The sequence below is a fragment of the Falco rusticolus genome, chromosome 3 (assembly GCF_015220075.1).
Source record: "Falco rusticolus isolate bFalRus1 chromosome 3, bFalRus1.pri, whole genome shotgun sequence".
Lineage (NCBI taxonomy): Eukaryota > Metazoa > Chordata > Aves > Falconiformes > Falconidae > Falco > Falco rusticolus.
In genome coordinates, this window is record NC_051189.1 from 75087010 (window position 1) to 75111300 (window position 24291).

The window sequence follows — 24291 nt, forward strand, 5'->3', positions numbered from 1 at the left end:
ATAATGTTGCATTTTCCTTTTAGCTTCCCCCAAGCTACAGCTAAGGGGTATGCAGAGGTAGAAGCGTTCCAGGGCATAGTTCACCTCCCCACCTTTTGCAGGCCAGAGCTGCCCTGATCATAGAAGCCATCATGGAGTGGGAGGCACCCAGCCTTCCAATTAACAACATCAGATCCGTAAAATCTTGTGCAGAGTCGGCAGACTGGTTTACACTATGTATTTTCAGCACTGGCCTGAAACTTAAGCCAAATAACTCCTTCGCATAAGGCATGTCCAAGCTACTTGGGTCTAATTCCATACAAGACCCAGGTCCTTTTCCCCTTCTTCCTTATCTCCCATGCCCATGCTTTTCCATGCTTTTGTAGAGCTCTCATCCTTTGTACCTCATTCTGAACCAGAGGAACTGCCATGGTTAGCATACATTCATCCATCAACTCCACTTTTCTGGCTCTTCCACATAGCTGCCTTATACCCATATTCAAAACTTTACACTGCTCTCCTCTTCCAGTGTGTCAGTGTCTTGTGCTATTCTAAGACATCACATTCAGGTATCCCTTCCTGTTCCAGTTCCACAGTAGTGGCAGCTGAGACATTTGTGTGTTTAGTTTGTTTTAACATTTAAAGAACATGTCTTACTTTATGTTGCATCAGCTTCACAAAGAAGTGTAAAATCTAATTGCTGCAGCTCTATGCCCCTTCTTCCTTTATGAGATCTTTACAAAGGCTGTGGCTAACATACTCATCCTTACTGTCAAATCTATACGAATATGGATAGTAACAGTGTTGTTTTTTCTATGTGCTGTATTTTGAAAACTAATTTTAGGGTGGTGTTTCATCTGTTAGGGTTAGCATTTCTCTTTATACTAAAATACATAAACAGGTTATCATTAAATTGTTGAAGATCTTCATAATGAGCAGGAATTTTATTTTTTAATCCTTTGTCCACAGTTATGGGATGTCCCTTTATGAAGGCTGGATCAGGTGGAACCCCTTGAATGGCAAAGCAGATGGCTCCTGTCTATCCAGCAGCTCAGCATACATGGGTGGAAAAACTTCACAAGACAGCTGAGCGTGGCACATGCAAGAGTTACAGCACAGAGCTGGGGTCCTGCAGCTCAGGAGGAGCAGACGGCCAGGCTTGGACGGCTGGTGGAAAGGACTTCCTAGGATCAGGAGGGATTAGTCAAGTTTGTGACAAACTTAGAAAGTCACTGAGTTGACTGAAAGCAAGCCTTACCATAACTGATGAAGATATATCTAGGAAACCTTTTTATTTCTATACTGCTTGAATTGGTCATTTTGAGCTTTTTCTATTAAATTTTTTGGGTTTGGTTCAAGTTCTAGTAAAACATTGATTTCTGAGTTTCAAAGTCTTTTGGTCTTCTTTGGGGATCTCATTAGAAAGAAAAAGTCTAGGCAGTTCCATTGCAAATCCTTGGCTGACTTTGGCTTCTGTCACAGTTAGGTAGTTAGGAGACACTAAATATCTCCCTTGCTTATACGCTTCAAACTGCTGATCATAATGAGTTACTTCAGTGCAACAAAAGACAGAATTTGGTAAAATTCAGTATTTGGTAAAATTCAGTATTTGTACTATTTGCACAACTTAATTATGCTACACTACAAGGCCTATGTGGACTAAGCTCTATTCAAAAATCTGCAACAAGCAGTAAGTACAGCAGTGCTGCCTTGGGACTATCTGGTCTGTTCAGGATTTGGAAGTTTCTGCAGTTGGTACCTCAAGAGGAGACTTAGATCAATAGTTTATGTTCTTATCTAGATCACTAGCCCTTTGGGGCTGGCAGCAGCCAGCCTTCACTCTCTTCCCTAATAACTAAGTTTTATTTATTCCCTAATAACTTATTATATAATAAATAATAATTATTATTATTATTTATTCCTTAATAACTAAGTAGGTAAACCTGATCCAGCTAGGCATTACCTAGTTGTTGCTCTTTGTGCCTTCAGACTGCAATTTTGCCCCTGATTTGGTGTTTGCTCTTTGTCTGGGACCCTGCAGTGTTGATTTAATCTCCCGGTATTCAAGTGCTGGCCACTCCTTTGCCTTGCTTTCTGGTTTTATGTAGTTCCTGTTATTGGTGCTGATGGTCCAGCCACCACCAGCTCCTTCTTGTCATGCAGACTGGTGTCTCCACAAGGGTGTTAGGATCTTGGCATGTCACTCTGAGCTACACACTGGCTAGTATGTGATAGGTAGATTTAAATAAGAAAAAAAAAACCACAAAAAAAACCCCAAAAAACAAACCACCACCAACAACATCATAGAAGTCTATGTTTTCTTGTACATTACAGTGAAAATTCCCCATCTGGTCCATTATTATATTTATGAAACATATAAAAAGTATTTTCAAAATAACATTCATTTCAGTATGCACAAGGTTTCCTTCCCTCTTTGGGGCCCAACCCTAATGCATGTTCCTGATTCACTTAAAGACCAGTTTCTGAGACTGAGAAGCCATCCTTTATGGGTTGATTATCTTCTAATGTGCTAGTGAAACAAAGTGACCAGCCCTGAAGAAATTAAACTGGAGTTCGGTGCTCAAGGTCTCAGCAAATGGTAAGAAAGGTGATCCACAGAGACTGTGCAAACGTCTGGTAAAGAAAGAAATGCAATGATACAAAAATGGGAAATGATAACCACAATGATAATATCCAGGTGGCTCATCTAAAAATGATATGTTTGCAGTCTGCTTTTATGTGAAGCAGCCCTTAACGGAACGAAAAATAATCCAAGTCAGGGATTCTAAAGAATAAAAGCAGCAAATGTGCCATGACTGGAAACAAAACAAAACTAAACAAGTAAGCTCACCTGCAGAATAAGAAGCTGTAATTGATGTTTAATGTATCCTGCACTCTGAGATTGTTGCTGGTTGCGATAAATGGAGGAAAGAACAGATTTCTGGCTGAAAGATGATCAGAACACAAAGGACAAGCTTAAAAATTATAGCTAGATAGGCGGATAGACAGATACATGTATATGTACATGCACGCATACATATATGCACACTTACATACAGATATATCTGGCTAGATTTCTTAATAATAATCTGCTGTAGTGATGTGTCAGTTGTCTGTACTGTATCAATAAAGTTCTGTTGACATAAACGCGCACAAGATGCACTGTGTGCTTAGCTTCGAAGCATCCATATATTTGGTTTGGAATACGAATACTTTCTGAGTTTTTCTTTGTTATGCAAAAACATACAAAGAGCTGTGCTGGTTCTAACCAAAGCACTAGTCTTCTGTCTCAGCAGCGGCCATAAGTTGACTCCTAGGGAAAGGAATAGGGCAAGCACATATTTACCATCATAGTCTTCCAGCATCCAACCTTTTGCAGCTCTGAAGATTCCTTGCGCTTGGTAACATTCACTGGAGCTTTATTCAAAATACTTGTTCAGTCTCCCCTTGTACCCATGTAAGATTTTTGGCATCCAAAATATCTTTTGGGAAGGAGTCTGAGGACTCAGCTGCATTCTGTTTAAAGAGCTACCTCCTCTAGTTTGTTTGCATCAGGCTTCTATCTGCTTTGTCTCATGCCCCCAGTTACAGCAGCGATGCACAATACTATAACCAACTGAGATGCATATATATGCATGTATTTGCAATAGTGTTATGTTTCTTTACAAATCCTGAATTTAGTGAAATTCCCAGGAGGTAGGGGAGATTGATCTGGTGTGGTGGGGAACTGAGCCTGTCTCTGGGACCAAAATGTTTGGGCCCATTGCAATTGGCCAAAAGGAGGATGCGACTATGGAGCTGGGAGCCTGTGGGTCATTCAGGCAGCAGACAGGCAAGTCCTGAAAAACATGCCAGGGACCAGAAGCTGCTGGGCAGATTTTGCTGCAATTCACAGAGTGTCTGAATTGTCGGTTTGAGGAAATGACTCACCTGCAAGGACACAGTGGGAAGAAGGAGTTATTTAGGAACTTTTAAATTTAATTATTGATATTTATACTCCAGCTGATATAGTCACTTTGGATTTTCTCTCTTCAGAAAAATTAAGGATCTTAGTTAATACTATAGTAAAACCTGGCTTCTCTGACTTTAAAGCTGTTTTCCTCAGAGGAAGGGAGAGTTTATTGGAGATGAAAGCCTGGGCAGATCCACTTCAAAGCTGTGGTCAATGTCTATTTCCTTAACAGTGTTTATTAGTTGTACTGTTTCCTGATTTGCAGAAAATGGCCCAGTGTTCCCCGCAAGGAGATCCCTGATATCTATTGCTTATAGCTTTTTTTTATATGCCATCTCTATGTAAACCTGCTCAGATTAACCAAGTTCTAAGCATTTAAAAAAGGCCAGCGATACATTCTCTGTGACTACTAGGATTTTTCCAGAGGCTTTGTTTGTACAGACTATGCTCCCTCTTGAGATTGAGCATAAATTCCTTATGCTTGCGTTCTTCATTAATGAATCTGAATGGCTGATTAAAGGTCAGAAGTGTTACTTTTTCTGGCTTCTTTGTGTCCCCCTTTTCTTTCATACAATACTGTAACATCCTCACAATTTGTAGGGGCCAGCAGGCATTTTGTGTCTAGAGGCAAAACGATCCTACTCATCTGTGATCTACCAATTAATATAAATGTCAGTGATGACATTTTCAGGTGGCACAAATGTCTGAAGTGAAAACTAATGATTAGGTGGTGCCCACCCGACAGAAAAGTTTTACTGTTCAGTAAGCCAGGCTTCTTTCCAAAAAAGCTTGCCTCCCAAATGCAGTTGCCAGACTTGATCTACAGGAAGGTGAAAAGCCAACTAAAATATATGAGAATTTAAAAGCAGGAACTTTGCAAAAGGTGTAATGGTCATAGCGGATGAGTATTCAATAAAAGGTTCCTGAAAAATTCTGCAATTAAAAAGCCTTAATATGATGCTTGGTTGTATAGATCAGGAAATATATGGGGAGTCAATGCTAATTCTGTGTAATGGGAATACAAATTGAGAAGCAGCTCAAAACTGTTCCAGCACTGAGAGATCAAAACCAATCTGATTCCAACTAATTTTTTTTTATTATTATTTAGATGAGTAGTATCAAAGTGATAGTTTTTACATCTTTACTTTTTCATACATTTATATACATTTTTCTGTCACCAAGCTTTCTAAAAGTTGAGAAAGCTTTCCTCCCTTATTTGGCTGCTTGCTGAAACCATGGTTACTTTTTTCCATTCTTCATCTGAATCTCCATGTTTGCCACCTTCTTGGCTGTCTATTCTTCTATAAAATAAACTGCAATTGGTATTCAGCCCTAGAATTTCTGAAACAGTTCCAAACTTTCTGTTTTCAAGGCTGTGTCTTACCTTTATGCCCCATTCATATCCACCCACTCTGGGAATAATTTCTGCAATGTATCACTGTTATATCTTTCCTTATACCTAAGTTTTCTCTTCAAGCCTTTCACTCAGTCTGCAGATATCACACTCACTTGTAAGATCTCCTGATTCTTGAAGCTTCCGGGTAGTATTCCAGTCTGCGGGTATGATTTTGTTTTAAGCAATTTCTACAACTAACTAATTTCCTTACATATGTATGCCTTTTTTCTCCTTAGGTACTGTCAGCGAAGGTTTGCACTAGTGGCTTTATTTCGTTGCAGAGAGCAACTCTGTCAAACAGGTAGTGCTCAGTTCTGTGCTTATCTCTGTCCTCTTCACATCCTTTGTTCCAATCTGGGAAAGACTGTTTCCCCTTGCAGGTTCACTTTCACATGTTCCTGGGTTTTCTTTTATTTTGCTTTTAAACCTAGCCCACTGTGGCACCAAAGAGAAGAAAAAAGAGAAATCAAAACTAGTAATCTGATCTGAGTACATTCTGCAGGCTGGCAAATTTCAGTTGCTTATTATGTTATCTTTAAGCCTGTTTTCAAAAGTATTTTTTATCTCTGTTCTGTGTCTCTGAGGCCCATTACAATCTGATCTTACATTAGAGATTGTACAAACCCTCCAAACAGCATGTCAGACTTGCTGAACTGAAGTCTGCTATAAATGCTTCAAAAATTTCTCCCTTTTTGATTTCACATGTGAAGCCAATTATCTTGCAAACAAGTCATTCTTTCTAGGAGTGGGGTATTATCTGTATCTGTGTCCTTTCACTAAATTTTAGGCTGGTGAGTGAAATGTGCCCTGGATCCTGCAAATATAATTTGTTTGGCCCAAAATTTTTAAGATAGATAACAGTCTTCATCTTGCTATGCCTATTCATAGTTTCGCCTCCTTTTAGAAGAAAAATTCTTGCCTGAATGACTTCAAGGGTCTGTTGTATCTGTGGCAAATTCTAGATGCGTTAGTACGTTAATATGCTGTTGCATTTTGTCATTTGACACTTTTGTCTTGTTTCATGATGCTTTTCCCCCTCTGTTGAGTATGCTAGCTAATGATTATTGGTGGGAATTTATACAATCAAGGTCAAATCATCCAATTAATATTAGCTGAGGCTGGGGCTTGAGCCCAGGCTGTGTCTGCTTTGTACATGGATTTGTGTTCAGCTCACAAATTGGCTTCGGAGAGGATGGACCACTCCGTCAAAGCTCTCTGACATCCCAAACTACACACCTCAGTGGACTCAGAGCACAGGCACTAATGACCGCACTAGTAAATGGTCAAATAGTATGTTAAGAGCTGCCCAAGATTTGTAATCAGCCCAGTGAGGAATGGAGATCGAGAGCTTCATCTGATCCAGTGAACTCAGTTATATTCCTCTTTCAGCTGAAATTAAAATAGGACATTTTTTTCAACAAGTGAATAGAGGATTAGGCAGAGTCAGGAGACATTCACTCCTCCTCAAAAATAAAAACAAAAAGGAATCAAAAGAAAGGGTTGGGTTTTTTTCCTGAACAGATATTAACCATTATCTGTATAACCAGGATCAGCACAATGGCTTTGATGAGACTCAGCCCACACAATTTGTTCCTCCAGAGCAAACCAAGTTTTCTGCCAGCCATTCTGTATTTGTTACATCCCAACCTAATAAAAAAGACTGAATGAACTCTCATGATTGATGCAAATAAAGCCAAATGCTGCTACAAAAGAAATAAGTTTTCAGTCATTATCAGCCACAGTTAGTCTGCTGAGAGGGAATATCCTCAGCAAACCTCATACAAAACATACCTAAGCCACAACTTTTTCCTTTTTTTTTTTTTTTTTTTTTCCTTAATAATTGCTGAGGATAGATGCAATGTTGGCACCTTTTAAAGCATCCTTCAGGAACTGTGTCCAGACTGCCATGTAACACAAATTATTTTGTAGTATGTCCTGCTCACTGCCAGAGTCAGTAGAGCCAGTTCCTTCATCTCTATGGGTTTTATCTGGATTTTCTTTATAACTCGTAACAGAAATACCTAGGCATTTTAGCTGGCTCTGTCCAGCTCAGCTCAGATTGAAGCAGGATTCATATTACTAGAGGAAATTCAAGCACATGCTTGTGTGATTTGGGAGAAAAAAGGGTAAGGTGACTTTAGAAGCTAGAAGCCTCTAATTCAGTCTCAAAGCATGTTGTCAACTGTTTTCTGTTAGCCTGTAGGTTTAATGTTGGGCCACAAGGATTTGACCAGAAGGAGTCTAATATCTGCTAACACTGTCGCTAACATATTGCTTTACCCATGGGTTATTTCACTTTGTATTTTGTTTTATTATCAGAAGAGCAGATAGCATGCCTATCATTAAAATTGGTGAATTTTGCCCTTGAAACTCCCCTCAGTTTCTTATAACTTTGTCAAGCTTTTAACTACTAGTGTTTAAAATTTTCATGCTGATAAGGTGCCTGCCTCTGTCTGCTTTTGTAGGGTTTATTTAGGTATTTATTTCTCAATACATTCTAGCTGTTTTGAAGAAAAATGCCTGAGAAACATGGGTTATTTCACAGAAGTTGAAAAACAAAATGGTACTTGACAGTCTTTTTCTTTAAGCATCAGTAATTTTATTTTCTTTTCCTCATTACCTGAACCAAGGTCAAGAAGTTTGATGGGGGGAGGCTGCTATGACAGGAAGGTACATTTTGTACTTGAACAGGGAATAAGCTATTTAAAAATGACTCTTTAAATATGGTCATTGCTAACAGGTAATATTTGCCATACTTCCCTTCTATGGTGAGCACAGTCCAGCGTGATGCTGTACAATGCCTGCCAGCAAGTACAGCTGTACTGGTGTATCAGCTTTGTTTGGCCAGTTGGACTATGAGTAACGAGATCGATTCAGAGCTCTCCATGCCATTGTGCCAGACCTCAGAAGAAAAATGTGCTTCATCTGAAAGCAAGGGCAGAAGAAACGAAGCCTGTGGAGAAAAGGGGAGTTTGTCAAGGAGCTCCTTAGAAAAGAGAAAGAGGGGAGGGGGACCAAGAGATGTCATGAGTGGGATGGGGAAACAGACTGGGAATAAGGACCAATAAAGCTGAATGAAAAAGGTGAAGGAGGCTGGAAAATAAATACAGTGAGGTCTTAGGTGGCAGTGAGAAAAATGAAAATTGATGAGCAAAGTCATAGGGGAAAAGAGCCCAGACTGCCCAACTTTAAAAACAGACTTCATATATGTGTGCTAGATCACTTTGTGACATTTGCAAGACCTAGGTTTTCCATTTTGTAGGAAATTCTGAAATTCCATGATTTGGGCTGGAGGGAATGTTCTGAAAAGGAAAAGGAAAACAAAGAATTGAAAAAAAACCTCCAATTTTTCAGACTAAACTGTGAAAAAACCCACAACCACCCTCAATTCAGGTGACAGGTTTCTCACTCATAATGTTCAAAAAGTTGGATATAGTTCTGACACTTATCCCTTCAAACATTTATACACCATAAAATAAAATACATCTAAAATGACTGATTTTGAATTACAGGTATAACTGTATTCTTCTGAAACTATGATTTTGTATATATATTTTGTAGTTTAAGCAAAAAAAAAAAAGAATCAAAGCACACAAGTCAGTACATTTCTCAAAATTCTTTACTTTCAATACATCACCAATTTACATGGCAAAAATTTTCAATTAGGAAAGCATTAACTGGTTTTAGGTTCAATTTTCAGTTTCCTGGTGGTGTGTAATTTTTTATGAATGAGGCTTCCTTTTCTGTGGGATACCAGCAAGAGAATCTGGGAGACATGAAAGATTTGGAAGAGGTGCAGTTAATGAAAAAACACATTGCAGAAAGGAAATGCAGGAAAAGGCACTGCACAAAGAAAATCATATAAAGCAGGTATTTTACAGGTGGTCTTTTCACTGTGTTTTCTTCATTTTCTGGATATCTGATTTGATACCTCAGGGTCTCATTTGCAGAAATAGTGATAACTTTCAAATGCTGTTGAAATCCATGGAAACTGTCTTTTGATACACTAGCTGCTATATACAGTAAATCCTTTAAAAATGTAGGGCCAAGGTATTTCAAACAGAGCAACCAGAATTAGCGGTTATCTTTTACCTTAATCTCTCTGTCTTAGGATTTCCCATCTGTAAAATGGTGATACTGATAAAGTGATGCTATGGGGTGGCAGTTGTGGTATCTCTTATTGCTGGAGTGTTGAACTGTACAACTTCAGCAGTTTTCTTTCAATGACAGTTTTCTTTTCTGGATGAGTATGAAAGAGTAATTGCTTTCTTTCTATGATCATAATTCTGTGGGAGAAAGTCATGTGAACAATTTCGAGCCTCTCACAGAGGAGACTTGGAAAATATTTTTAAACTACTGAACTCAAGTCACTTAATCTTTCCCGCTTACTGCGCTGTATTGAATTTTTGAGACCAAACAGTATAGACTTCAGCTAGCTTTATAGTCTCATCTATTTATAGAGCATTTATCTTAAAAAAAAAAAAAATAATTTAAAAAAGCAATAGAGATGCTTCTTAAATTTACCATAAAATTAATAAATTCACAAGAATATTAAGAATAGATATGTAGATCTATTGCATAACGATTAATCATTCTCCATGAATGACTAACACTTATGACCTTTATTGTCCAATTAGGTGTATACATACACAAAGACAAAATTGTACGTTTTCTGCAAATAAAATATTTAGCTTAAATAATAACTAAGAACCTTTCAGATGTCTAACAATGGGAAATTTGTTAAACGATGAGTCTACTCTGAGAAAATGTAAACCTGAAATATGAGAAAACATTTCAGCATTGTATTTCCCCCCAAATAAAAGCTTCTGTGGGTTGATAAAAAAAATAAATGATGTCAAATGCTGTTGCTGTAATTTCTCTTCTTATTCTACCTGTGTAATGCATTAAAACTATCAATAATGACTCTGAAATTGTAAGAAGCGAGGCTAATTTGTGTTTATCAGGCTTCTCAGTTGCACAAATCGCTGTGAGATACAGCTTAAAACTTTTCCAATTACAGTCCATATTTTCTACAGTAAGCAATGAAGCTGGAGGCTTGATTGCTTCTGACTTAGCTCCCAGCCCTTATCTTTTTCCTCGGCTGTATCTTTATGCCTGCCTTTGAAAAATTTCTTTTGGATTTGTGTCAGCACTCCTGGTACCATGTGAAGATTAGTAATAATTTTGAGCAACCGTGTTACCTAGAGCAACAGTAAGGGCCCGTTCTTCAACTCTCATCAGCTGGGAGGGCAGCATGTGGCAGCAGCACTTCACCCTGGAAGTGTTTACCTCTCAGCATGTTGAAGCACAGTGCTGTTAAACACTCTCCCCATCATCTCCAGGGCTGGCTAGAATTGCAGCACCATCAGAGAGCTGCACAGGTTGCTGGTGCTTTCTCATGTGATGTGGCCATCCTGATTCACCAACGACCATCTTGGCTTGTTGCTGTACTGCTCCCCTGGTAAAAGTGCACAGGAGCGCCCTTGGTTCATCTGACTGCTCCTGTGTTGCTACAACACTTTTCAAGAAGTGCCATTTATTACTGTTGTTTGTTTATTTATCATGTGGTTTTAACAAGAATCTGGAGAGGCAGATTCATTTGGAAAAACGACCATCTGAGCAACCAAAGCAAAGGCAGTATGCAGACAGAAAATGCACAAAGTGATAAAATGACTTGTCGCAAAATGTCGAGGTCTGGGGCAGAATCAAGGTTGTCCAACAGCCATTAGTTTTCTTTACCATCACACCGCTCTACCACTGGCTAGTTTCAGAGGATTTGGACTTCTCCATGGTTTCTTATGCAAAGCTACAGTAGAGCAAAACAAAGACAGCTGAATGAGTGTATCTGGGAACAAAAAGAAGTTTGTTAGGGCTGGCTGCTACACTGATACAATACCTATTGGAATTGCTGCCTGGGGAGAGCGTGTGTGTAAAGTGCAGCAGCAACAGATTCTGCAAGACGCAGCACTGCACGTTTGACCGCTGTGGCTGGCAGTATTTCTGTCAAGTAATCACTGGCAGAGAATATAGGGTGCATCTCCCCAAGCCAGGCTTGAGACATTTTGTTCCCCTTCCAGGGGGAGTCTGTGTTTCTCTGCGAGCTGCTCAGTGCCATCCTGTTAAAATTTTCTTCCATTAGGATACTGTCTGTACCCAGTAGAAGCAAAACAGTGCAAGTACCAGCCAAAAGACAGACTGTCTGTTTCAGTTCACACTATGACCCACTGCAGTATCCTAGCAGTGCCAGGGAGGTATGAACAGATTTATTTTTTCCTGGTAAATTCTGAGGTCTATTCATATGTGCAATAGAACATAAAGCAACCTCAGGGCAAACAAGAATTAGGGCCATTACCTCTGTCCATGACAGTCCCTTCATGACTCATTTTTCACCTCTTACTTCTTCATGGAGAGCCTTCATGTGCCTCAATGATTCCAGAAAAAATGTTGGGATGCCCTGCCAAGAAAAGAGGGCTCTGTAGTCATCTCACTGTGAACAGAGAACTAGTTAAGACCAAGTCATTCTTGTTTTGCCCACATATTTTGGTATGGCTGAGATAATTTCTTCACAAAGGCAACTGAAGGGTTCTCTTTTGGTGGAACTGGGCTGGAGCTGATCACTAAGATGAACCTTTATTACATTTATAAGGAAAACTAAGAAGCGAATGAAGCAGAGGCAGGTGAGGGAGAAACAGAAGATCCGCCTCCTTTGGCAGTTCACACCAATTGACACAGCAGCTGCTTCAGATCAGTGCTTTGTCTGTCACTGGCTTTTCACAGGAGCTGTGAAGGCAGAAAGCAGAGGAGTACTCCACAGCAGTGGTGGGGTCAGCGTCAGCTGGCCCTCAGCAATGAGGCAAGCACTGTTCTGTGATACGAGTTTGCCATGGGGTCTGACACGTGCTCCCAACACGCTAGGCTCTCATTCATCCACCCTGGCACCCGTCCCCCCTGCAACTAGGCTATGCTGTAGATGTGTTAGGGATCACTTACTGAAAAGCTTCCTGTTTAAAATCCTTGGTGGCACTTACTGCTTGTAGGCAGACACGTATTGCTCATTTCTGAGCAGCCTGCCCCACTCAACACACACACACACACACACATTGTAGTTTAGTTTCCCCAGCTTGTGGGACATGAACTGAAGATCAGTCCCGGTGAGGACTCAAAAACACTGAGCTGGTCTCCTTTCTTATGACCTAGCTGTTGTTCTAGGCTGTTGTAAATAGAATTTCAGGGGCTGATTAGACTTCAATGGATATATTCCAACTAGGACAATGTTTTCTAAACTGCCTATATATATGCAAAGATCCTTGAAGCTTTTTTTAGCCTCTTCCAGTTTTTCTGTTCTGTTCCTTTACCCCGTCAAACTTCTATTTCTGCCACTGTTCTGCCTCTTTCCATCATTTTGACACTTCTAGCTACAGAAAGGAATTGAGTAGGATGCTTCTCTCTGAACTAACAGCATCACAGAGCTCTTCTAGTCATTTCTACTCTTTTACAAATGCACTGCATGGAAAAAAATACAGGAAAATGAAATGTGCAGGGGCATGTTTTCTGATTCCATATGAGAAAAAAGAAGTACATTTGCACGTTATATGATTCCTGATGAATGCCTTCAGAGGAGAATACACCTGAAGACAAAAATTAATGATGCGGGAAAGCATCAGTATAATTCCTTCCAGTTTCTTATGGACCCCCTTTAGATCATGCCGTCTTTCTCTGTCCGCTTCTCTACATTAATACAGTTAATAATCCTGATCTCGCATTTATCTTTTGTAGAAGAGAGTAGAGATCTCAAGGCCATACCTGCAGAGGCGCAGCTGATTCATTAGCAGGGTTTAGCCAGAGTACCTCCCACTGAAAGCTTTTCCTGCAGTGGCACAAAAGGAATTACTCTGTCCTCTGACAGTAGGTGATTTCCTCTGAGTTCTTGTCACTGGAGCTCCTGTGCCCAGCATGGAAAAATTAAATATTCACCTTACAAAGGGGCTCGAGCCTGGCTCTGTTGTTTAGGATTGTGGATCAGGGAAACCTTTAGCACCATTAGCCACACCAGAAAATGTTCTATTTAGTTTAATACTAAGTGAAACAGTGTAGCTTTCAGGGTTGAAACAGCATTCATTGTGGTCTAGCTATTTTAAATATGTCACATGAAAGGGAGTAGTGCTGCCAGGGAAGATGACTAATGCTGCATGCTTGGCTACTATATGGTATAATGGCTCGCAGTTGCCTAGAGGTGGACTCAGGTCCCTTTAGAAAAAGGGATTAATTTAACCCAGGTCCCCTTTTCCAAATTTTCTAGCTGTAGAGCTGTTTTCCAAAAGCGGAGGGTGGCCTCATATCCCCTCTCATTTTGTACTGAGCCCAGCTGATCGGGAGAGATCAGCAGGCAGCACCTGGTTTGCAGACTACTGCTGCTCAGGGCACCTTTGGTGGGTTTGTGGACCTTTGCCAATGGGAAGCTGAGCACCTCTGGGCTTCAGGTGTCTTCAGGGTGAGTTGGCAACTTAAGCGGGGTGTGTGGAGCTTCAGTTACAGCTGTGGGTGTTCCTTAGATAGTTTGGCAGACCCTTTTGTAGATTAAACAGCATCTAGACCTTGAGAGGCTTGCCCATTGGTTACACCAGCAAAGTTTAGGCCATGTTTTGTCCTAAAAAAAACCCCTTTGCACATTTGGGCTGTAGACCCAGGGGTGGGCTGTGCCTTGCCAAGGTTGAGGGCAGTCATCATGTCAGGGCAGGCTGACCCTGCGTGTGTTACAGCTCACACCCTCTGCCCAGCTACTCCTGGGACCACTGCGTGGTGCCTTTCTGGTCAAGGAGGCTTGATTCCAGGCGGCAAATAGCAAAGACTTTCAAGTAGTTTCAGCCTTTCAAAGTTCTGGTCATTGTAGCTCAGTTGTATTTAATTAAGTGCCTGTACCCACGCTCCCACATATAAATTGGGCAGTATCAGCCAACATAGTAGATGCTGCCAGTGAATAACAGAACTCCTGACACAGTGGGGATTTTAATCTCCTATTGATCCGGTGGATCAAGGCTTCCGGCTTGGCTGTACAATGTGTAACATGCAACAACAACAACAACAGCTTTCTTCTCCAGGTAATGATGTGCAATACTTTGAACTATTTAAATTAATAACCGTATTTTCAGTTTTGTCAGATGCATCCTATGCTTCAAAGACATATCCTCACATTTTACATTTTCCAGGGAAGTTGTTCATCAGGCACACGGGCCCCAGCACAGGCAACCCATGCTAGAGACCCATTGAGCTAGCCAGGACTGCAAAAAAAGAAAGTGAAGGCAAACCCCTGGCCCAAAAGACTGCTTGTGGATGGTGAAAGGGGGGAGTTAGGCAAGAGTCCCCTATTGGCACAACCCAGTGCTGCACGTGCTTTGTGGCATGTGGGGAGGAACAGCTGAACTGGGCAGCCTGGCTCTATCTGACTATCTCCAAATAGAGCTCAAACAAATCCCACACTTGTTAAAGTTGGCTTGACTTCCACTGATCTTAATAACAGCTACACAAGAACATCAAAAGAGCAGAATGTGGCCCCCTGAAAGGCAAGGAATAACCCATTTATGGGTCTCATTGTAAGGTATTAGCAGTTTAAAATTACAGTCATTGTGTGGCACAAAGAACATTCTGAACAATCCATTCCCTTATGGATGTGATTTAAAATTAATTCATTCTTCCGCCTCATTCCATTATTGCCAGCAAACCAGTGATGTGGAATTACTTACTTCTAAGCCATATGGTCTTCTGAGGACAGACACCTCCTTAGCTTACTCTAATTAATACATTTCATGTATGAGAAGTTCACTCTGATTTTTAATTTTTTTTTAACTGAACTTAACAAAAGGAAACTTGATTTTGCAATTAGTTGTTAGGGATGCTTTTTGTTGTTTTTATTATTTCCTATTTACTTAAAAATCAAAGGGGCTTGCATTCTGGCATGTCAGTGCTTTCTAGCAAAGCATTAGAGTATGTTGGAGAAGAGATCAAATAGCGTTAAAACCCTATTTTTGATTTTCATGCTTCTACTGAAAAATGTAATTCTTTAAAAGGATTTCTTGTGACAGTCACTTCTGCATATGGCTGTGTGAAGAGCAAGGATCTAGACCTTGCTGACTCATTTAGCAGAGATTTTTTGATTTTCCTAACAGCTCAGGGTTTAGGTCTTTTTGGTGGGTTTTTGTTTTTTTGTTTCTTTCTTTCTTTCTTTCTTTTCCTGCTGTCAAGAATACAAAAAAATGTAGCTCACTATGCTTCATCTAACCTATACTCGGCTGAACAAAACAGAGGCAGGCGTAGTAAGAGAGGCAAAAAACTACCTTAGCAAGTTCATTTGTAACATTTTCAAAGACAAAATTCATGTCCTGAATTGAAGAACACCCTAAAATTATTTCCTGAAAAATATTTTTGCATGAAAAATAATAAATGTATGTGATACTTGGGTGGAATTTGGTATTATAATAATGGACCGGCAGTACATCCTGTTAAAATATCAGTGGATGTGAAAACCAGATCAAATAGGCCCCACAAGAATTCACACATTCCCCTTCAAATGTATTTTTGCTACCTTTCCACTATTTTATATCTCATTAACTGAGTACTGTTTCCATCTTCCTTTTTCTTTATCTATGTAATTGCCCTCTATGGGAGTATATTGTTTCACCGGAGACCTTTCCCTGCCACTGGGCAGCAGTGACATCCCATTTTGAAGGTTATGGCAACAATTAGAGGGGGAAAATGAGAGGTTCTATTGGAACTGCAAATGGACTACTAGTCTGGATTCTCTCTGCCACTTTTATTGCCTTTAAAACAAAATCAGTTTGATGTTTCTCTGTATCATCTGGTTCTATAACAAAATGTAAACTGGAAGGAAAAGCCTTCCATATAAAATCTGTTGACCTTCACTGCCAGTGAAAACTGAGACTCCTGAAAGGGCACGAGAAGCATGCAGAGGTTTTAGAGCACAGACTGACATTTCAGACCTCTCCACAGTCCCATACCAATATTTGTTTATTTATTTATTTAGTTAGTTAGTTACTTTAAGGTAATCATTGCTTCCACACACGTGCAGAAAACCTTGAATCTGTGACCCAAGTGAAGACAGGAGAGGTTGCTTGCCATGTTGTCTAAGCTTGGCAATTGCACTGAAGAAGATTGAGAGCACCCACTCAGTCTGTTGTTGCAAATCATTGCAACTCAGCATCCTTCTCAGAAGCAGTGGCTACCAGTATCACTCCTCCTCATCCCCCAGCAGCTCTTCCAGTTAAATCCCAGAGCCAAAATAGTCTCTCTTACTTCTGAATGCTCACAGAGAGAGTTAAAGGAACAGAAATAATGCAAGCTAACTTTCCATCGTACCTGATAAAGGCATAACTTCCCGACACAGGCATGGCCCTATAACACATTCTCTTCTTTCCCTGCCTGCCCTGTGCAAAGACTTTACACTCTGTGCCTTTTGGCTATCATCCCGGCCTCTAATAGTTCTTTCTCCCACAAGGCCTAAGAGAATACTGATGAACTTAGTATTAAGAAAGAAAACTGTGATATCAGAACATGTAGGGAAAGAAATCATATAGCTTAATGTCGTTTTGGATGCCCCAAATGACAGTAGTTTGGTCATTCTGCTAAGCTGCATACATGTGCATATTTGTATTTGTTAATGTAATTCTCTTAGCTGTTTAAAGGTTATAGTTAGTGTTCCACATTTCCTTAAAAAATAATTCATTTCTAGCCTTGAGGCAGGCTCATGAAACAGCTGACAATTTTCTGTATAACTGCGGCACAGTTAGAGCATAATCCCATTTTTAGGAAGAATCTGTACCAATCTCAGTATGTTCATAATGATGAAATAATTATGTTAGTATTAAAATTCATCCTTTGCCAGTAACAAGCTGCGGAAATCTTGAATGCTCCCTAGGCTAAGGTTCACAATCTGTTTAAATTGGCCTTTCGTGGCACAAGTAAACAGCTTTAATTATCTGGGCAAATAATCAAAGTATTCTTAGATCTGGGGGTGAGGTTATCTTAATCATATCCTACTTCTAGAGAAGGTTCAATTCTATCAAGCACTTCATGAAAAGACAGAAGTGCTTACTCTATAATAACACTTATTAGCTTTCATGGATTATGAAAATATTATGGATGTCATGTCAATTCTGTGAAGCTGGTGCCTCCTAATAAAAAATTACTGAGGGTCAGTTTATACCAACCAGCAAAAAGTACAGAATATACGTGTGTACCACCTGCATTTAGCACAAACAAGAACTGCCAGTTAATAGTGGGCCGACAATAGATACGTCTGCAGTGCACACCACATGTCAGAGGCAGATACAGCCCCAGTGTAACTGGTAAAGTAGCTTTGGATTTACCCTGAGTGGTCTGAAAAAGAGAGAGGGCATTGCACCACTAAGATTAATGGCTGGGACTAAAAACCCTTTCTCAATTCTCTCCCTTAACCAGTAAATCTGCCCCAGAACTCATTTGCACAATATTTAAGCAGAGAAAATGGCATTGGTCAACAGGTACTATACCAAATCTGAGATTTATTGAGGACTACATTTATGTGTTTGCCTTGTTACAGGCTTCCAAATACCTTATGCAGTGCTGTATTTATTACATTACAGACCTGCTATAGCTTTCCAGTTACTTTTATTATGTGAAATCAGAAGAGAAATAAGGTAGAAATAAATATACTGTCACTTTTCCAGATGAATTGCTCCAAATGCTAAACTTGCCACCTGAAATTTATGGCACCAGAAACTAAATTACATAATAATATAAATGTGGCAACATGGCTTTTTTAACTTCATATATTGTAATATATTGCTTTGACAACATCCCTGCGGAGTTAAAACAATGTCCATGTTGTACTACCTGTAACAACTTTGAAAGGAAATTAAGTGAAATGTAAATTCAGTGCATTTGAATTAGGTTGAAGATTTATTAGAAGATGCCTTTGTGATTGATAATAAATGGCTGGGTGAAACCTTTGTTCTTCACCCCATTTTTTCTTGACTTCTTCCATGAAGAGACTTGGAGATGGAGACCCTTATTTCTTTTACGTTATACTTTCAAATGACTTGTACTCTTTGTTAGAGGCAGATTTTCAAAGTATTTCAGAGCTTATCTAAACACCTACGAGAGAGTTGCTCCTTTGATCTCATTGCTTTTCATTGTGGTGGCAGGCTACGTGTGGAGATGGGGACAAGCACGGAGTTCGGAGGGTGTTGACCAGCCCCGAGGTTGTGCATCTTTGCTCTGTCAAGCTCTGTAGCCTGCCTCTTTTCCCAGATTTTCAAAAGCACTTGTCACACAGTAACAACTGCTTTTAAAAAACTCCAGTGATTATTTTGCAGCTGGGTTCTTTTTCATACCCAACCCAACTGCAGGCACTGAACACTTAAGAAAATCAAGCGGAATGGTAGATTGTAGCAATTTTGCCTACACCCCTTGTGGTGCCAAAACAACTTACGACTACATTTGCAGCACTCAAAGGGAGTGGTCTCCAAAGTGGTCAGGAGCACAGGCCTCTGCATTTCAGGCTGCCCACGTAAATGGCATCTCCTGTAGGGTACGTGTCCCCTGGGTGTAACAGGGCCACGTACAGCCTGTGATTCGAGTCAGAGCAATGGGTCAGGTGCATTGCTAGTCCATGTGGTTGCTTTTAGGCTACTGTCAGCTTGATGGACAGTCAAACCCATGGAAGAAGGGCACCTGGTTACCTTGGAGCATCTGTGCTTCAGCCAAGGGGCAGAGGAGCGGGAAGAAAAAAGCCTGAAGAGGGTCTGGGAAACACATTCCCTCCTGGTGTGACCCTTGTGTGCCAGGAAGCTGGCGGGATAACAGCCACCTTTGGGAAGGCTGGAGTGTGTATGTAGCCTGCTCCAAAGGAATGTGGTGGATAGGCTTACCACTTCTGTTTCCTCACCCACCCCAGCTTAGGTCCACAGCAACTCATGGATGCATGATGATATTGGTCTCCTTCATAGCACTGGGTCTGTGGTTGGGAAGGACCTCACTAAGGCTTTCCACAGCTGCCTTGTCCCCTCCTGCAATTCCATCAGCCATGTACCCACAGCAGCACCACAGTGACGATGGTTTCAGTCCAGAAATAAAAATCAGGAAATTTTGCAATGCTAAAAGGTCTATCCTGCTTTCTTAAGGTTTCCTCTGATCTTTTACTGGTAAGTACCTCCTTGTTAATAAACGTATCTTAAATATGAACCAGAAGAGCTATTGGGTTTGGACAGAAAAATTTAACATCTCAAAACTCCCAAACAGGCAAAGTGTTTTTGTTTAGACAGGAATTGACTCACAACAGGCCTTGTCTTACTAACTTAAGATGTGTTGTATGCTTCATGATGTTGCATGTGTTTCATGATACTGTTTGTTTCATAAAGCATCAGAAGTCACACGAGTGCATACAAATGTTCTGAAAGATTTTCTAGCTGTCACAGCTGCAGACAGATTTTGAAAATTAACATTCAGAAATCATGAAAACTATAAAAAAACTATAAAAAAAAAACCACTGCCTGATTTGATTTAGATTCTCATGATTTGAAAAAAAATCTCATGACTGATTTGAATCTCTCAGTGTTTGAATGCATAGTGTTGGCACTTAGTCGGAGCCTGAACAAGATGCCACACAAATCAATCTAAAAGAGACCTGGGGGTTAGCAGTGAGTTTGGTTCAAAGTAATGAGAACGTAGATATTAGATTAGTAAAAAGTGCCACATGTCAGATGTGGAAAACAAAGACATTATATAGATTCTCTATCATTCAGCTTCTTGTTTGTTCTAACGACTTTCCTTTGGCCAGCACCAATCCAACCTGTACTGTGCTTCACAAATAGTGAACTGTCCTGAAGCAGAGGGAATAAGGAAATTGAGCCCATTTATAATACATTTCAATAAAGCATGAAGGTGGTATTGGTTCTGTCACCTGCGGATTGAAGTAGCTGGTTTCGTTGTAATTTCATAGCATTTTGTCTGTTCTATTATTTCACTGTATTTTATTTAAAAGAAAAAGAGTTGAAGATCTTTAAAAATACATTGCCATTGTAGAAAAAGGCTATTACATTAGCTTTCTGCTGCTGTACTTCTGTCTCAGTGTTAAAATTTCTCAGTTTTAAAGTAGGTTTTACTTTTCACTTAAAAAGAATGGGAATAGACTTTCCCTAAATCACATTTGGATCCTCCTCCTTTTGTTTCTGTGTTTGTATGTTGCCACCATAAGAAATTAGTCTCCAAACCAATGATGGAATCCCCATTTATTTCAGTGGGAAAATAATGTCTCATCTGGGTTTAATGTTTGCTGCCTGACATCCCAGAGGTGTCTAAATTTTTGTGAATGGACAAAGTGAAGTGTTTCCTCTTTGAAGACTAAGCTGATGATTTGGTTTAGTACTTTAAGCCTCTTGAGAAATGCCATGAAAGGCCTCATCGAAAAGCCTCTTTAAAAAATGGCAAGACTCTCCATTACATCGACAAACTTGACCCCAGACTTGAACCCTCACAATGCAGCATCAGAGACAGGTACTGGACCAAAATTCAAGGAATTTGGTGTTTCAGAACTCACTGCAGTGTATCTCAAGTTACCTGAGTGTATTTATTTCCTGTGGGGCATATGAAAAGTTGAACCAAGCTATTGCCATTATCCATTTCTGTAAATTATTGATATCTGAAATGCTGATGCTTCAGGCTCTGGTTACAGTAAGCATTAAATCTTCCGCAGTATTATTTTTCTTACTGGCTCTTGTCCCATATTTTGATGTTGTCCACTTCTAGAACAAGTAGTGATGGGCTGTGATTGACAGATCATTGTTGTTTGTGTATATATGATTATTTTTGTTCATTTCAGGAATGTCAGAGAAAATGCAATGCTAATTATTGATTTCCAGCAGGAGAAGGCAATGCTTTCTTTTAACAGCAAACATCTTGGGAGCTACATCAAATTTTACATAAAAAATTTGAAAGTACATGTTTACCTATCTGCACAAAGCCAGAAATGCTTCTGCTAGCATTCAGCAGCATCCCTCCCACTCCTCTCTCTGCTGTTCTGTTGCCCAGAGAAAAGCAGCAGCTATGGCATTCTCTGCTGTTACTGTGGAGCAGAGAGCAGCAGGTTTAAGCTGCCTGTGTGCGTCTGGAAGAAAGGAGCTGGATTTTGTTCTGCTGGGAAGAGAACAGCCACTACAGGTCAGGGAGGATCCTCCCTCTCACAAAAAATGCACCCCACCAAAGCGGAGCAAAGATTTCAGAGCCTTTCTGAAATGTGCCATTGACTTCGCATGGCAACAGCAGAGCTCTGACAGAGTGCATCAGTACTCTTCCGCAGGGTGGAAGACTGTGTGTCTGAGAGGCCTGAAAGTACAGTAGTAAATTATTATTATGTATAAAGCTTCTGGGATGGATTACTCAACCCTATTTTCCCAAGGAATTTTATCATCTCCTGTCAAGAAGAATGTATTACAGAAATCCAGGGGCCCGTGTGTCTGCAAACCCCTTCAATAGATGTAAATACTGAAACTTTGGAGATGGTAGGGTACTAAGCAACCCATTTAATCCTGTTCACATCAAGAGCAATTAAGAGTGCTTGTATCTCAAAAGCTTGGGGTCTTAAGTGATTTATTTGAGGTCATACTGAAGCCCATAGGTGAATTGATCCATGATGTTTTTAAAAGGCTAAAGCTGGCCTTATGTTAAGCTGTCCTTTCCCTGGTAACCCATGTTCAGATGACAGGGCACTCCAGCCCCCTCTCAGCAGAGCATTTAAGCACAGCATGGAGTATGAACATAGAGCCCATAAACACAGCTCTTGCCGTAATAATTCCACAGGGATTCAGATTACATGTGAGTTTTGCCAGAACAGTCATGTGTTGGGATCTTCTCTCTGTTCCATTTACGAATGCAAGGAGAGATATTTACCCTCCTAGAAGAGAGCATGAAATCAGCTCCAGACTGTTGATAATCTCCCTGGATGTTTTGAATGTTTTTGGGGTAGCGAGTTGTCTGTGTACATCCCTGAATCCCCAGCAATGTCCTTGCAAATATGGCATTACTGGCTGTCCAAGGGTCTCCATATTTTCTTGTTTGAAGCATGCTGCTGCCAGGACAGTTTGGATCCTTCCCTTGGCATCACCCTGCCTCCTGCTCTCCTGCATCTCTGTGCCATTTATCCTGATCCAGAAACCCAGTGAGCTCTATCTGTGGGCTGCAGGGAAAAGGGGAACATTGCTGTGGAAGTAACAGCTCTTGACATTCAACTCAAGGAGTGGGAAATCTGCCACCATGCCTTCTGCTAACACAGAGCAAGCTTTGAGACTTGAATTATACCCTCAGTCCTGTAAGTCAGGACTTGAGCATCCCACAGGAAGGTGACCTGGACTACCCCATGGTCACAGTACAGGAGGACATCTCACAATGCAACCATGTGCTGAAGTTGATGTAGTGGTTTGTGAAGCAGACTTCTCCCTAAGAAGAGTGGCAGATACCTTGAATGATGTCTAACAGAACTTAGTTTTTAGCTTATTAATCTTGCAGAGCACTCTTTAAGTCATTTGTTGCTTTATTTGATGTAATGGAGCCAGCTTTCAACTCACTGATGATGCCAGCTGCCTGGATATGCCAGGCTCCTTTTTGACCACTACTTAAAATATTCCACACTGTTCTTTTCCTCTCCTAACTTGCTCATCCTTACTCATGTATATGATTATAAAAAAGAATTTCCTTCATCTTCTATTAATCTTTTAACTTACAAGAGCCAAATATACTTACAAGGATCTGGGTCTTTCAGCACTAAAAAGGAAAAAAAAATATTTACTACTTTTCTGATATCAGAATTAAACTGTGCCTTGCCAGCCTTGCTTAGCTGGCACTAGGAAGATTAATACACCCACATTTGGCTTACTGAAGTTACAGACTGTTTACGTTAACAATTTGGAGAAAATGACACCAGTGGTCTCCAAGAAGTAAAGTGCCAACACAACAGATTTTAAAATCTGCAAGAAATAAAAAGATGGGCCTCAGTAAGAAATGAAAGCCTTGCATGCTGGATTAATAAAGGGAAACCGTTCACGGTATATAAAATACAGTGTGTGCAGGACCTGCTTGCTAATCCAAAGCTATACTGGAGCTAAAAAGTTTGGCTTTTTCCATTCCTAAATATCTAGGAAACCCAGACACACTAGTGTATTAAAATGTTCCCTAAAAATGGCATTTCATTGCAAATATAAAGGTCCTTTTCTAATCAAATCTCCTTTTAAATCCACATACTGCAAATGCTTATGCACATGTCTAATTCAACTTGTGTACATAAATATTCGTAAGATTATGGCCTGAAAGTATGTATTTTTTTACCTTATAGTCCTGACCTTGCACAATTGAAAAGCAGGATTTTCAACTGTGTTAAGGAAGGGAGGTATGCAGTTCTCCTCACTTCTCATATTAGGGGCCTGATCCCTAAAGGTCTCTTAAAAATCCTGACCAGAACATTTGAAGGAATAAAAAGAGCACCCGCAACTGCAAGCCTGAAAACAAAGAGTTTTTAGAGAAAGATTAATGTACTGAATGAACCATCAAAAGAACAACAACTTACAGGTGCAACTGCAAGACAGAGCAGACTTGGTAAATAGCATAATTGTACATGCCAAGTACTCCAATGCAGAAGGTTTATTTCTTTATCCATTTGGGGAGGGGAATGTGTAGGAAACGACTCACCTTCACGAACAACTGCTTACAGACCTCTCACTGTATTTTCATATAAATTACTATGATCATTCCAGTAGCCTATAAAGAATATGTCCTTTGTGCTTGATGATACAGCTAAAACAGGAGGATGCAAAGGATGATTAAAGAGTTAAAGGTTTATACTAAATTTTCATTGAAGGCTCAATGACCACTTTATCAATAGTGTCCATACCACCCATGTTTCAACAGTATTTTTGATTTATGG